General features: G+C 43.8%; 1 protein-coding gene across 1 annotated transcript in view; it reads right to left on the bottom strand.

The window, feature by feature from the left end:
* RNF150 (ring finger protein 150) overlaps positions 1-15,576 on the bottom strand; it is a 179,917-nt gene that overhangs the window by 20,099 nt on the left and 144,242 nt on the right. The gene's annotated exons all lie outside the window — the stretch shown is intronic.

Below are 15,576 nucleotides of genomic sequence, written 5' to 3'. Positions count from 1 at the left end.
GTGTTAAGGATGGAAATCTAAGACAGAGGCATTTCATACTAATATCCTTCAATATGTGTTAAAAGGCCAAACTCCCTGAACAAGCCCAGTGGGAGTTTCTGGAATTTCATGTGGGGGGTGAAGGTCTTACTACTTCCTACACCAGCCCCACAGTGATCACACCCCTCTCTCTTTAGTAAACTAATTAAAGCTCTACAAACGCCTTAGGTGGACGGAGCCTTGAGCAGATATGGCAAATGAGATCTACTTTAAAAATATCGCACTTGGCAGCATTACTTCTACTTTGTACACATCTGTTTTACATCTGTTAGACTCCAACTTTCTTCAAAGGCAGTTTCATTCTAACGCAAAAAATAGGCATTAATAAATATTAGAGTACATCCCTGACTTCGCTGGCAAAATGGCTTTAATGAACAGACTTCTATATTAACTTCTGGTGAGGTCTTCTAGATATTATCAATGTTATACAATGTCTTTCCCCTTTAATTATTCTTTATGTTTTATGATCTTTGCACAACAGAAACTTATTTCAACATGTGGCCCATGTAGAGTCTGAATTTTTATATAATTTTTTAAGGGCTGTGCTGCTGCTATTTGAAACGATTACTGATGCTTATAATGAGCCCCGCCACCCACCCCTTTAACACTTGGTTGGCCTACATATTTGTCTAGGGCAGAGTTCCTGCCTTACTCCCTTTGATTGAGGCACGCTGTATTTATCACTTTGCCAATGCTGCACAGTAGCACACAGCCAGTAAACGTTTGGAACTTGTATTTTTGGAGAATCTGCAGCCACAAGCCTAGCCTCCGTGGCTAGGAAGTGCTCTATTGCTGGATACTAGGTCTTACCATGTAGTCTTCAACGTTTATCTTTTTTTCCTGCTTGCAAATATTTTATATTACTTTGCCACAGAACAATAGCTGCCTACTTCTAAAGTCTCCTGTAACGTGGGATGCGTTGTCAATAATGATAAATGTGGTGCAGAGTGGTTAAAAATCCATAAGTCCCCAAACCACATACAGCCTGCTCATCTGGTGCTGAGCTAAGTCTCCATGGATACCAAGGCACATCTTCAATTCCCAGGAACACCCAGGGAGAGCAGACACCCTCACCCAGATCTGCAAACTTGGCAAAAAACAGCAGAGTCCTTGAGAACTTTACCTTTACAGATCCTGTTAACCCACTAAGTCCCAGGCTGCCTTCGGTTTTCTTTCCATCCCCCTTAAGAGAAAGTCTCCTGGGGAGGGTCAGGGGATGGGGACAGCATGACAGCAGGGTGGGATTTCTGAGACTGTTTGAACCTTTTCCTCTCAAAACTCTGTAACTTCAACCACAAGGTCGAGTATACTTTTCTGTTTCAATGGCTGCGTTTTTAGACCTAGGCTTTCTCTAAGGGGTGGGGGGCTGCATCTGCAGGCATGAGAGGACCCTGGAAGTAGAAGATGAGCCCATCATAACAGAGACATGCATGAGTGGGAAGGCAAAGCCCCAATGATAGGCCTCGGAGGAAAAAAACGTTTGACTCTAAGAAATTAGCTATGTACCCTATGAGAGTTAAGTCATGGTTCTATATGTTCCGTAACTAATTGCTCATCAAGAGAGAAAACTAAACACAAAGAAATACACAGTTCCTACCATGATTTCCTCCTTCTAGGTATTAAGCTCCCCAAACATATTGTCTGCACTGTATCTTTGGTGGAAGGTAGCTTAGCCGTGTCCAACGAATTAGTGCTGTCTTGCAGATCTTAGCTGCCACGAATCCAAAGGAACCAGAAAATGCAACCTTGTTACCTTATCTTTTTTTGTTTAGTCATGAATTTTATGACACTGAAGACCTTTCTTCGGTAAAATTATATGTCTGAGAAAACCAACTGTGATTCTTTCCAAATTCATCTCCTGCTCTACTGGATCCAGGACTTGATTGAGGAGCTCAGCCTGTTCAAGTATTTCCTCTACAGAAAGCAGATTTCCTTTTACCAGTAGACGATGCTGGAGTCACTGCTTAAAATGTAAGCGAATGCCTGTACCACAGCGTGCACGTCCGGCCCACAACGTTTCATGCGCAAAGGAGCAATTATTACGACAAGGAAAAGGCAGTGGCCTCCTGCCCCATTTAGCAGTGTTGGCTGCCAGGATTAAACCTCCATTAAGATCACCAACAAGGCAGGACTGAGTAAGAATGTGCGTGTAATTGCTATGGATTTTCTTTCGGAACTGAGACATGCCTCACAGGGACTGGTGGTCATCCACATTGCATGTATGGCTACACAGCGTGGGGGCTGTGAAGAAAGATCCACCCCTGCACCAATCACACCACACCGCACTGAAGTGTTCCGCTGGGAAATACTCAACGCTGAGTCAACAAGAAATAGGTCAAGATGGTTGGGTTGAAGAGAACGCTTCAACTCCAGTGCCCCCGAATAGAATGAATGTAGGACAGATACAGACGCAATTTGCATGGAGTGTGATGATCAGACAATGAACACTTAGGATGCACGCGTCATCTGTCCTCCTTGGGCAGGCATTCTGAGGTAGTGGTACGTTTCCAAACTCTGCTTTTAGGAAGAATCACAGAGGAAGCCTGATAACAATGGCCGTTCTCAGCTCACCTCTGAACATTGGGATTTAGTGCGTCTGGGGTGGGACGCGGGGGGGCTGCATTGCGGTTACAGCCTAAGCGGGCGTTCAGGCCACACCTGAGCAACCCCAGTGTGTTGGTAAGAACCTGGGCTGTGGACCGAGTGCTAAGAGCTCTCATCCCAGCCTGCCAGTTACTCAAGGCATAACGTTTGATGAAGTTCCTGGACTGTGCTCCACTTCAATTTTTTGTATGTGCAAGAGTGATAATAATTGTAAAAGTTAAATAAAATACATAGAGAAAGCTCTCTGCAGGATCCTAGGCACACAGTATATGCTTAATAATGTCTGAATTCCCTCCACCTTTTCCTGTGTAGAAAACCAGAGAGAATGTTTTTTGAATGCTTATTATGGACCAGGGCCTTTTCTAAGATGTTTTCATTACATTTAATCACATGAGGTAAGTGTTCTTATTATTCCCATTTTATAGATGAGGAAATGGAGGCACAGATAGGTTGGGTAATTTGCCCAAGGTCACACAGGCAGCAGGTGGCAGGGCTGGGCCTTGAGTTACCTCAACTGCTGAGAACTTACATTATTTTCAGGGGTATAAATTAGGGACAAGACCTCTCTCTGCTATTCAGTGAAGACCCAGCCTTCACTTCCCGGTCCCATTGGGCCATGTCCCCTGCCACCTCATCAGCTGAAGAGGATACTCACGCTCAGTATGGACACTGATACCTACAAGTGTGATTTGGCTGTCGAGTGTGTCTTCTGTTGGGCACAGACGCGACGAATACACTGTACCTAAAACGAGGGACTGTCTTACGAGTACTTGCAGGGGCACATTTCCTCTTTCCAGATATTAGAGAGCCTTTAACTGCATTAAAGAAATAAAGTGATCTACCAGTTTATTTTGGGAGCTTTTCCCTCTCTGAGGAGCTAAGTTGGAACTACCGTTTCATTTCCGGGAGTAATCAATTGAGAGTCATGACCAGAAATGTCGAGTCCCCTGCTGCAACGTGGTGGACTTCTGTACCCCAGACTTGATGGCAGAGTCAATATGTCTGTGTGAAGCTGTGCGTGTAGGCCGTACAGACGTGCAGATGGGAATGTGTGGAAAAGTGTTGCCTGAGGCTCATACACATGCTCCACATGATATACAGGTGTGAACGTGTTTGTGTGTTTACGTCGGTGTATGCGTGTTCTTGGCTTATGTACGTGCACACACATGCATGCATCTACATATGCACGCATGGGTATGCCCCCTTACACAAGTGTTGGTTATTTAGCTCATCACATAAATTTTTCTCAACTTCCTAACAGGGAAGACAGGCTTTCAAATCCATTGTGTTTCTGCCCAAACTTTGATTTCCAAATCCGATTTTCTCATCCACTCCACACTTAAATAACAGTTGCAGTATTATTATGGTATTATTTTCCCTTAAAAAAATTCATTCCACTGTTCTTGCTGCACAGCAGAGCTCCAGTGCAGCTGGTCCTTTCTTGTGTGGACAGCTCCGATGAGGACGGAAGTCTTTATCTAAATGATTTGTTTGACAGAAAAAAATTTCGATGGAACTTTAGTCTATAAATCTACTAATTGTTCCTCCCTGCTGTGAATATTAGTTACCAGTCAGTGTATTAACTGTTGTTGCTTCACAGTTGTACCACATGCTTTTCCTAATAGGTATCGTTTTAATGAGGCCTAACAGGACAGTTTGCAACAGTGATTGTCCCTTAGACATCTGGGCAAATGAAAGAAGTACTGTTGCCCTGAAATTGTCCCTACGTTGGAGGTTGTAGAGCTGTGGTGAGCTGCAGAGGACATGCCTTGTCTCTAGGGGGCTGCCCGTTGTCATCCTAAGGGAGTGAGGCCCAGGATTGCTGCTGCTTCCAACCTGTTCAAGCTGGGTCCTTACATAAAACCTGCCATATTTAAATGGTGGCCCCTCGCTGAACATTATCTGCAGCTCTCTCAGGGCCACGCCCAACTCACTTGTAGGCAGAGGGACTCATGTATGACACACTTTGCTACCTCCGCTTAGAATAATTCCTAGGAATCCCTAGAGATATAAGTGCCAAGGCCTTGTGCACACGGATGTGTATGCGTGTGTGCGTGAATATGTGCACGTGTGTGTAGGGAACCTGGCTTGACTCTCACCCCCGTGTCCTGGTGTGTGCTGCACAGGAAGCCTGCGGGGTGAGGAGGAAGGACCCTGCCCCCATCCTGGCGTTCTCAGACTTTTCCAGACCTAACTGATCACCACCACAGCTGTGTCCTGGATGGAGCTGGGCGGGAGAGTTTGGCTAAATCACTTAACCACAATATATTTTCTTGTCTTTAGAAGTTGCCCTGCAAATTTTTCCCCCAAAGGGAATAAGGCAGTACAGGGAGTTCCATCCCACAAGAAGCCAGTGAGTTAGGTATTTCCTATTTTAAAAAGTCTCCCAGAGGATTTTCTATGTGGGGGTGTGGGACTCAATTTCTGCAAACTTGGAGGTTTACAGCAATGGATACTTCCAAAGTTTTTGCTCCAAACTGTTCTCGGAGGTGAGACTTATAAACACAAAAAGGACATCAAGACCTAGCAAATCTGAAATTATTCATTTCTCAAGAGATCAGTTGTCTGGAGGTCTGTACGCTCCAGACACTCTAAGAGTGTTGGTAGGGCCGCTGTCTGTGGAATATAACCAATAGAGAGCCATGCGTAGGAAGGCATAATTATGACTTTCTAAGAACGGACACTAATGGGTTGTTGATTGATTGATGGGCTGCCTAATGATGATGCTGATAACCTGAGAGGTTTCTCTGGACATGGTGTTCTAAGGACAGTCATTATTTTATATGAGATCATGGTAATAAAGATTGCAGTTTATAACTCAGTAGTACTCAGATGCTCAATCAGTGAGAAAGATGAATAACGGCAAGAAAGCATCAGCTCTGGCTCAGGAAGTAAAGTGATTGTGATAATTGAAGACAAGTAAGGTATTAGTGTCAATTTTCATCTCCACAGACAAATGGTTTAAGCTACCCCCTAGAGCTCTCAGGTCTTGGGATCTATGTGAGAAACGTGCTGTGTAGATATGTTTGTATCAAGGCATTTCAGTTGCACCAATAGGTACTTGGGATGTGTCTGTCCACCGTGTGTTCTCATGGGGAGATGGTGGGAGCAGTGGGGACAGAGGTAACATTTATGACTTATTGATTGAGCCAGGCACTGAGCCAGCAGTTGTATCTACACTGATTCATTTCACCTTCACGATAAACCTGTGAGATGGATTTTATTTGTGCCACTTGAAAGATGAGGAAATGGAGGCCCAGGGAGGTTAAGTGAGTTGGCTGCTAATTCAGCGGCCAGCCAGGATTGGAGCCCAGATCCATCCAACGTCCAAGTCATCCTGCTTCCCCAAGCCTGTGGTGTCTCTCAGTAGGGTCATCCTCACTCACCAGGGGTTAATGTTGAGGAGCGTGCCAATGATATAAAACAAACAGAAGAGCTTCATTTAAGCTGCACTGGTTTCTGGGCACTTGGTTGTATGCTGTTTTCAGGGCATGTGCAGAAACGGATGCACCGTCAGGCGAGGGAGCCTTCCTCTCTCCATCACAGTTTGCTTTGCTGCTATTTCCGCCACTTCATTGCTCTCCATTGCTTTTAATTCCCCCGTTTCTGCTGTGTAGTCCAGTATCAGCAGTGATAAATAATAAATCATCAATCCATTTCTGCAAGGCATTCGTCTCCTGCCTTCCTCATGATGGGGGAACACTTTAGCTTCTGTGCTCCTATCACACAGGGGTAGGGTCTTCGTGTCAGCACAGAGGAACTGGGTCTAGGGGGGCTGGTCTGCTGGGGCTAGAAGAATATATATGTGTGTGTGTGTGTGTATATATACACACATATATGCATGTATATACATATATGTTTTTCCTTATATATTTATATATGTATGCGTATACATATATATTTTTTCATTAGCAGACAAAATGTAAATATATATTGTCATTTAGTCTCTTCCACGACTAACTAGTGCTATTGTTGGTTTCATTTAAAATTCATTCATTCATTCATTCATTCATTCATTCGTTCAACTGTTTATTGAGTCTGTGTGCCGTAAACTGTGCTGAGTTTTGGAACATGAAGGGGAAAAGCCACAGTCCAAATTCTGTAAGGACCTATCAGTTTCGTGGGGTGACAGATGCTTTCTCAAGAAATCATAACAGAGATACCTGTCTGAAAGGAGGTCATTGTAGGAGGAGGATGGGATTCTGTCTGGAATCGCAGAGATCGCCGAGAACACCTCAGAAGCGTATGTGCCACATGGCCCGTGCAGGGGAGGTCTCACGGGCAGTGTATCTGGAACCTCTCTCCAGTGGCTTAGAAATGTTCCTGTGTAACGTGCCGGGTGGGAGTGGTGAGATATTCAGGGGCCAAATGCTTAATGATTTGTTTAGATTAACCAGTTTGAGACAGGAGATAAAAATATTTTGAGCAGAATAGTGAACTGAGATCAGATTTCTACAGATGATTATCCAGGAAGCAGGGTCAGGACAGACTGGAGAGTGTTAAGATTAGAAACGGGGAGTAAAACGGCAGCCATGGCAAATATCAAGGTAAGGGATGATAGGTCTTGAATGATGGCAGTTGCAGAAGGAAATGGCACATGGAGAGAGATTAAAAAGGTAGAAAGAACGTGGCTTGGTGATTGTTTTACTATGGAGAGCAACAGTGTGGAAAGAATATAGGGTAACCATAACTTATTGGCTTGAACACTGGGAAGTAATCTCACTGTAAAAACTGAAGTCACTAACTTATAAAATAAACCTATAGACTCGTATATTGCAAATATAATACAAATGTAGCAGGCAAGAAGGAAATATTTAAAAAGTTTGGTACCATTCACTTTTTCTGAGGCCAAGTATGACATCCACGGCTGTAATTTTCACTATTAGAAAACGCGCACTGTGGGGATGGTGTGTGAGATGCTAATAAAAAATGTGTGCTAAATTAGTGGATTAATTCTTCAATGGCAAGTCAACTGACCCTATTTGTTTTTCTTTATTTTTAAACTTAATTTTTTTTTTGTACTGAGTACAGTTTTATTTGTAATAATAAAAAATGGAACTAATCAAATTAAAAAAATATTTCACAACAAGAACAGTTTAACAAGACAAATAGTATTTTATCTTTTACTTTATCTTTTACTCATTCTGTGGGCATTTTCACTCTGCTCTATTTTTTTAATTTCCTAGAGCTCTTCCTCGTTCTCTGACAATTCCTGTCATCTATTACTTTTCCATGGCTGCACTATCATCTTATAGCTCTGTAAGGATACAAGTGACGGTTTATAGAATTCTAGGCTCTGAATAATCTTGATTTTTTTGGAGTTGGTTTTTATTTGTTATGTTTTCTCTCAGATTTAGTGGCTTCTTGCAACCATCTAGCCATCCTTGCTCTCCATTCATGTTTGTAAACGAGCACTGTGATTAAGTGTGCATGGGTGTGGGTGGGGCCTGCCAGCTGGGGAAGGGACCTCAATATGGGCCCAAGGCAACTACGGTCCTAGGTGGCTCAGGGTGGGGAGGGAACCTGGGGGGGCCTAAATGCTCTTTCCATGGTCTTTCACCCGATCTTCCTCTGGGCACCACTGTTCACCGCAGCCTTCCCGGGGATCTGGTCCTTGTATCCTGAGGCTTTCCAGAGCTCTGAGTGCAAAACCACTGGCTTCTTATTCACTTCTCCCTTAGGAGGCACTTAGATTTCAGCTTTGTCCACTGTGTTAAGAGAACTTCCACTCATTTGTCATCGAAAATGTGTTGACGTAGTGTCTGCTGGAATGTGTTCTCATTCTTAGTGTCCTTGCAGGTTTATAGCTTTCCCAAGCTTGGTGGGGCTTTGTTAGGTAAGAGATAAATCTGTGGGTTCAATCTGCCACGTGGAGCCAGAAATCTTCAGTTGATTCTATGTGGTTCCTGTTCCAAGACGACCAGTCCTCATGTCCCCAGTCTTAAATCACCTGATCCGGGCATGTTTTAATCCAGCTTTTCTCTGTCCTATTAGTTTGGAATAAGTGAGCTTCTCAGGCATTTCTGTGTAGGGAACCAGTGTAGTCATGTGGTCCAGTATTGGAAGGACAACTGACCAGGGCAGACTCGATTTACCCTCCTCCGCTTCAGTTTTTCCTTTGGGGATAAATGTTACTGTTTGTTTCTATTGTATACGAATGCTACAAAGACAGAACAAGATAGTATGGGTGAGTTATGCTTTGAGACTTGAGGAAGAATGATCAACCAGTGAATTCAAGGTATTTCTGTCCACTAGGAGAAGAGCTTTATTTGCCAACTGAGGAAATGAGACGCAGAGTATGTAAGTGACTTATCCAAGGGCGTACAACTCACTGGGGGCCAAATCAGGATTAAGGGCCGAATGTCCTGCCTCTGGCTAACATTATATCATCTTACCTCAAGGAGCTCCAGTAATGCTCTGGTAGTTACACTCTTTTTTTTTCCCTGAGACACTGAATTTCATTTCTGAAATATTTTGACTTACAGACCTTGAGACTCAGAATTTTCAGAGCCAATTGTTACGTCATCCACAAGGCATCTTCAGCTGTTTCTGCTTTTTTAATCTCTGAATGACAGAACTTCCCCTCGCTTTGCTTTAGAATTGAAATGCAAAGAGAAACTCTATCTTATTTACACTCCAGGCTTCTCAAACACTGAAAAAGCGCTGACCTGCTAACAGGTTTCCTGCCATTCGCTGCCACCTCCCTGCTGAGGTCCACACGCAATGTGAGTGTCTGGGGAAATGTAGGTCTGCTGAACAGCCCTCTCCCCGGCTCACTCTTGGAATAGCTGCCTCGCTGTGACACTTGCCACACACAAGACCACATTGGGAGGACTCATCAACCTGGAGATGGTGTTATCAACGAGTAACTGCCAACAGGAGGCCCTCTCCCAGAAATGGGTGGAGTTAGTCTGCTGGCTCAGTTCATTTCAGGAAGACAAGTTTCTTCCAAGCGGATGGTATGTCACGTCACGTCATGGCCGAGTGCTCTGGGCGCCAATGTGGCTGTGGTCTAAATTGATGAACTCTCTCCCAGGCTGGCGGCGGGTCTGCAGGTCCTCCACACTCTGCCAGCGGCACCAGACGCACATGACAGGAAAACCCTGGAAGCCTGGCCTTGTGTGAGCTTTTCTGGACTGACAAGTGTTTTTAATCCAGGAGGAATGTTATCATGGAAAACCCGATGGCTTGTCATTTGGATCCTTGCCATCTGGGTCACTTGATGACCAAGGCATGTGCTTATGGCAGAGATCTTTGCGTTTCGAACAGCTGTCCCTCTGTCGAAGCTGTCATTTGAGCCGGTCATTTGAGACGTTGCTCCTGGGACTTGCACACATTCGGAAACACAGAGCTGATTGGGGGAAGCAGTGTCACAATCTGCAAATGTTTCATTTTGTATAGAATGAAGCATGGCTGCCCACCGCGGCTTCACTATTTCCTCAGGGGAGATGACAGTGAGGTCTAAAGTCTTAAAGCATTGGCTGATGCTGTTGTCTGCCACACTGGAATACGCTCACAAATCAAAGCAGTCATCTTGCCAAGGCTAATGTGAATTTTATGGGCACCCAGGGAGACCATCTCCTCGCTGGTTCCAGCCAGCATATTTATCCATAGTCAGAAGTAGCTGCTTTGTCCTTTCAGGCTTTGATGCAAGTCAAAAAAGCAGACGTGGCTACTCACTCTTGTCCGCCCTCATAAACACTGGAATGCTTTATCTAGATGTGTTTATTTCTGGATGCACCAGTATATTTTGCAGTCACATAAAACCTGGAAATCGCTACTTTGCAAACGTAGCAATGTGTAGTTGCACATTTGAAACAGAAATGTGATGTACATGCCAACCCTCCCTTTTTCTCTGTTGTCTTGCCTCGGAGGTTCAAAACCCGGTTCCTGGAGGAGTCCAGCGGCACACTTTCCCTTGTTTGCATGGTCAGGGCAGGCCCGGGGGCATTTAACACTTTTGAATATAGATGATCTGAATGCTGCATCAGTTGCTCCCTAAACAATAAACATAGAACTTAAAACATATAAGACTGAATGTCATTTCTGGCCTAATTTTAAGAAAACGTTGTCTTTAGCAATGAAGAATCCCCAGAGAGGTTTACACTGAGTTTCTCAAAGAAAAGAATGCAAATCACCACAGAGACTGCACACAGTCTGCAGAGAACTCTCTGGAAGTCTTTTCCAAAATTAGTCTGGAGTATGTGTCCCTGGAGAGCTCCTGGTGCTTGCAGCGATGGCTGCTAATGACTTTCTTTTTTTTTTTTTTCTTCTGAAAATGACTTTTTTCTGGGCTGCAGTTTCAGCTGTGCTGAGACAATTATTTTTGTCTCGGGGGTGCATTTTGAAGAGTACGAGCATTTTTCCTCCCCAAAAGGCTGACCTATCTCTAGGTTCTTTGCAAAGGGACCATAGTTTCGCAGCCATATCCGCTAAGAATGTGTCCTCTGGTGAAGACCATGAAGACATTCAGAAGCTCATTCTTTGGCCTCTCGTGGGACTCTTCCTGCCTCTGTTCCTACTGAGGAGAGGTGGACAGCAAAGAATGAGGCAGCCTCTCCCACCTCTGCCGTCCCTTTGCTGCCTGCCCACTGCCGGCTGGATGCGAGGGGGAACCTGTTCTGTGAGTCTAGGACCCAGCACCCACTGCGAGGCAATGACAAGGAGAGAGAGGGAGAGGAAAGTGGGGACAGTGGTAGAGACAGTCTGTGGAGAGAGTACTGTCATGCTGCATCGCACTCCTCCCGCCAAAATGGGAGGAAGGGGTTCCCTTCCAAACTCACGCCCAGTGTGGGGTTACAGCAAGGGAACCCCTGAGGGATTCTGAAATATGTTCCTGTAGGTGGAACGTAGAGAGAACTGACTCAAGCCTTACAAAAGCTAAAGCAGACTGTGGACTCAGGAATCCTGAGAGAGGAGGCAGCCGGTCTGGATGAGGTCAAAGGTCAGAGGCTGTACTGAGAGGACTGTGGGGCAGGTGATGTGTGAGTGTCCCAGAGCGGGCCACACAGGGCAGCGAGCAGGACTGGGCTGGACATGGGCCCTCTCCCAGAGCAACTCCTGGAGGATAAGGGCACTTTAGCAGACAGAGGCTGCAAACTGGCTGCTGGATGCACAGGGGCTATAGGAGGCCTCGTGAGTAAGCGACAGAGATCCGTCTGTCCCGAGGGCCAGGAATGACTGCAATGGAAAGGGCCCTGCAAAAAAAAAAACGTTCTTTTGTCTGTGTTTGGGACCTAAAGGGACTCTTAGAACTGTCAGTCACCTAAGAGTGAGCAGGAATTGGAGCAGAAAAATTCCTGCTGGAATTTTCATCCCGGGGGCACCCATTCAACACAGCTGTGGACGTGCAGCAAAAATAAAGGTGCCTTTTGAACACATCACAAGTCATGTGTGCTCAACATGTTAGAAATTTGGGGGAAACTACGCTTCCCCCAAGGATCGGAGTTGATAGGAAGTTAGCAAAGGAAGTTTCTCGGAGGAATCCCATGCCACATTTCATTTCAACTGGCCTAGTTTTAGAATTAATGCATGTGTACTGTTTCCTTCCTTACAACTTGAAGACCAGGTCTTCTCCTGGCCAAACACCTTATGCCACGTGTCCTCAGAATGTATTCGGGCAGATTTGAGACATCTTGATTCTGCCCATCTCCACGTCTCTTTCCAGCTCTCAGCTCCTTCCAGCCTCTATTCTCCATTCCATGGGCCAATGGTTGGGTCCTTGTAGTTTGAGGTGAAGGAGTGGCAAGTAGGTAATGACCTAGAGGCATGACTAGTTCATTGTGTAGTGATTCGATAAAGGAAGAGGATGGTGGTGTCAACAACTTCCTTGAGAAATAAAGGAAAGGTTTCCATCTCTCGCAGGAAGATGTGGAGCAACACTGAATGTTTTGGGAGGGGTGATGGCGTCTGCTCCTTTGCGTCTTTCTCTTGCTTCTCTCTGGAGTCTCCAAAGAGCCAGGGCTGTTTGTTTAGCTGTGTTTTCCTTTGATCCCAAGGACAATTTTCCCCTGCTGAAGCATATCCAACAATCTGCAGCCTGTGCTGACAGAGTCAGAAGGCAAAGTATGCGGTTGGTAGAATCAGGAAGGCAGATCAAGACTAGTGAGTGACATCTGGGCACCACACCAATGACCCCTTGCACGAAGATGGAAGAGAAACACTGTGCAATTGGGGACTGCCGGGTGAGGTTATAAAAGGTGAAATGCCAGAAACATTAAAGATATACATAAAGAACATCTTTCTCCCAAGTGTCAGACTTGCAACAAGCTTAGATTTCCTTTGCTCTATAAATGCTTTTCTGTTTTTCTTTTCCTGGGAGTTGAAGATGATCCTTTAATGCCAGATTTTCCCATCTTCACTCTAAAGACAATCTGTCCTACACTTTCCCTGAGTGCTGAAATGACTTTTACATGCATTTGATCGACTCACCAACAGTCTTTGCCAGGAAAGGAAGAACAGAGGTAGAGATGAATGAGAATTCAGGTAGGAACTACACAAGTTTTTGATCTTTCAGAGAGTTAGAAAAATGGAGGAAAAGAATAAATAAATGAAATGAGAGCCAGCAACTGTATTCGTTTTCTCCCCCTGTGCATCACCTAATCGTGATTAAGCACGGGACGCTAGGGTCCAGTGACTCCACCTATCACGAGCTTAGGTCAGTTACTTTAATGTCTCTGTGCCTCCATTACTGCATCAGTGAGACGGGGATAAAAATAGTATGTACTTCACGGAGTCGCTGTGAGCTGATCTAGGACACGTGTTGCATAGCTGGTGTTACATATTTGTTAGCTACTGTTATTTCCTCGTTTTCTAGTTATTTCTCGGGTCTGTAGAGATGTGAGGTGGGAAGAGATAATGTGAAGAAAACTCAGGTCCAACCCTCCAGTGGATTATTTATTTGTGATTTGTAGCAATCCTGTATCCCGGCTACGCTTATTTCTCCATCCACATGTTTTTCAGATCGCATTAGAGTCGATTACGATAATGTTGATGAGAATTTGAACCTTTTCACTCATTTATTCCTGCATCTGTGTTTGTTCATTTATTGATTATTTATTTGAGTGAGGGCACAAGGCAATTTATAAACTTGTAGAGAAGCAGAAAACTTTCCCCTTAAGGAACCTGCAGCCATTTGGTTAATGGTAGAAATCATTAACATCTAATCAGACTGATTATGTTTGGTTTATTCTATTAAATTCCCATAAATAAAACGAATCACAAATAAAGGGCTTAGGAAAAATATTTTGGGAGAAACATTCAGTGTCTGTGCTATGAGACTGATATCTCTAGCCATATGCGTACATGCCATCGGTCTTCAGACTACAGATATCGTCCCTCCGTCTTTACCAGTACCTTCCTTTGCAATCACCTGGCATTTTTCCTGCTGTTGTGAACAGAAGCTCCCTGCTTCTAGCTCAGCTAGAACAATAAATAAATACACCTTAAGTCATTCAAGAAACACAGAGTGCCTGCTGTGACCTTAACACTCTATTTCAGGGAAAAACAGTTTAGGGATTATACATTATATAGATACTGACCATAACTTTCAATTTCATTTTTTTGGGATATATTTTAACCCGCAAACTACACCTTTTCATTTGCCATCTGGGCTTTACTGAGGTGTCTGAGGTATGCAGCCACTCTTCAAAATAAGGAATCTAACAGAGGACACCTTTTTCTCTGGACTAGTAAAAAACCATTTTATTGGAAGGAAAATGATGCACTTTTGACTTCGTTCTTCTCCTGGGCTCAGAAAAGGACTCATACCTTCAAGGTTTTTGCATTGCTAGCAAAATTCTATCAGGCCTTCCAGCATACTTCACTTAGCCACTGATGGTGATACCCCTGATGGTAATGGAAGGTCTCCAATCGCCAGAAATATTATGGGTGAACGTGTACTCTGAAAAGAGAACTTTGACCTGAGTCAGCCCCTGACTCCTCTGGGCCACAGTTTTCTCAGGTAAAATTAGAAGTCCATCATGGGAAAGGTGAAATGACCCGTAAGGTTCTTCTATGACCCGCAGCCACCAGCACATGTGGCTCCTTGAGATGTGGCTGGTCCATACTGACATGTGCTGTACGTGCAAAATACACACGAGATTTTGAAGAGTTGGTACAAAAAATGTAAGATGTTTTGTCTATATTGGGTTTAAATATAATTAAAGTGAACTTCACCCACTTTTAAAAATGTGGCTGTAGAGAATTTTAAATAGTGTGTGTGGCTTGTCTTATATTAATATTGGACTGCATCACGTTAGACCTTTAAAACAAAGGGATCAAAATCTTTCTTTAAGGACTTTTAATGTTTATGATCAATGTTTCAATATTGTGGTCCTTATGCCTCTAAAAGTCAAGTTTAAAACTCTTATCTACCAAAAACTAATAAACCTCACATGGGCAGACATTTACCACCAAGTTTCTCGTGAAGTTACTTTCTGTCTGGGTAGGTCCTGTGAAAGTGCTATGGTTCCAATACTCAATGTTCAACCCCAATGGTATTGTCTCAACTGTGTCATTAACATTATGATGAAATACACCAAAATGACAAGAGCGATTATTTTTGGGTAGCGGAGTACTGAGTGATTTTTGAATTTTTAAAATTCTTTCCTTCATCTTTCAATCTTTCAACTAATGAGGACCATTATGTTTCTTCAGCAGATGAATACATATCTTTAAATTTCAGCATGAGTGATTTTACAAATTCTATAAACATCACAAACATGTCAAAAAGATGTCAAATTGAAAGAAAAATATTTCCTAATGCTTTAATCTGCTTTTCTGTATTTCCAGATTTTCTACAGTGAATAGGTTACTTTTATCAAGGGTAAAAAAATATACCTTTTTAAAAAATTGCAATATCTACCCACCCTTTTAACCTTAAACCTAAGTTAATTTGCATGCTCATTTTCTTAGAACTCCTGAAGCTGTTAT

Source organism: Rhinolophus sinicus, chromosome 15 (genome assembly GCF_057876585.1).
Source record: "Rhinolophus sinicus isolate RSI-liver-muscle chromosome 15, RSI-T2T, whole genome shotgun sequence".
In the NCBI taxonomy this organism is placed as follows: domain Eukaryota; kingdom Metazoa; phylum Chordata; class Mammalia; order Chiroptera; family Rhinolophidae; genus Rhinolophus; species Rhinolophus sinicus.
The sequence above is the reverse complement of the archived record's forward strand: the minus strand, read 5'-3'. Positions and strand labels throughout refer to the sequence as shown.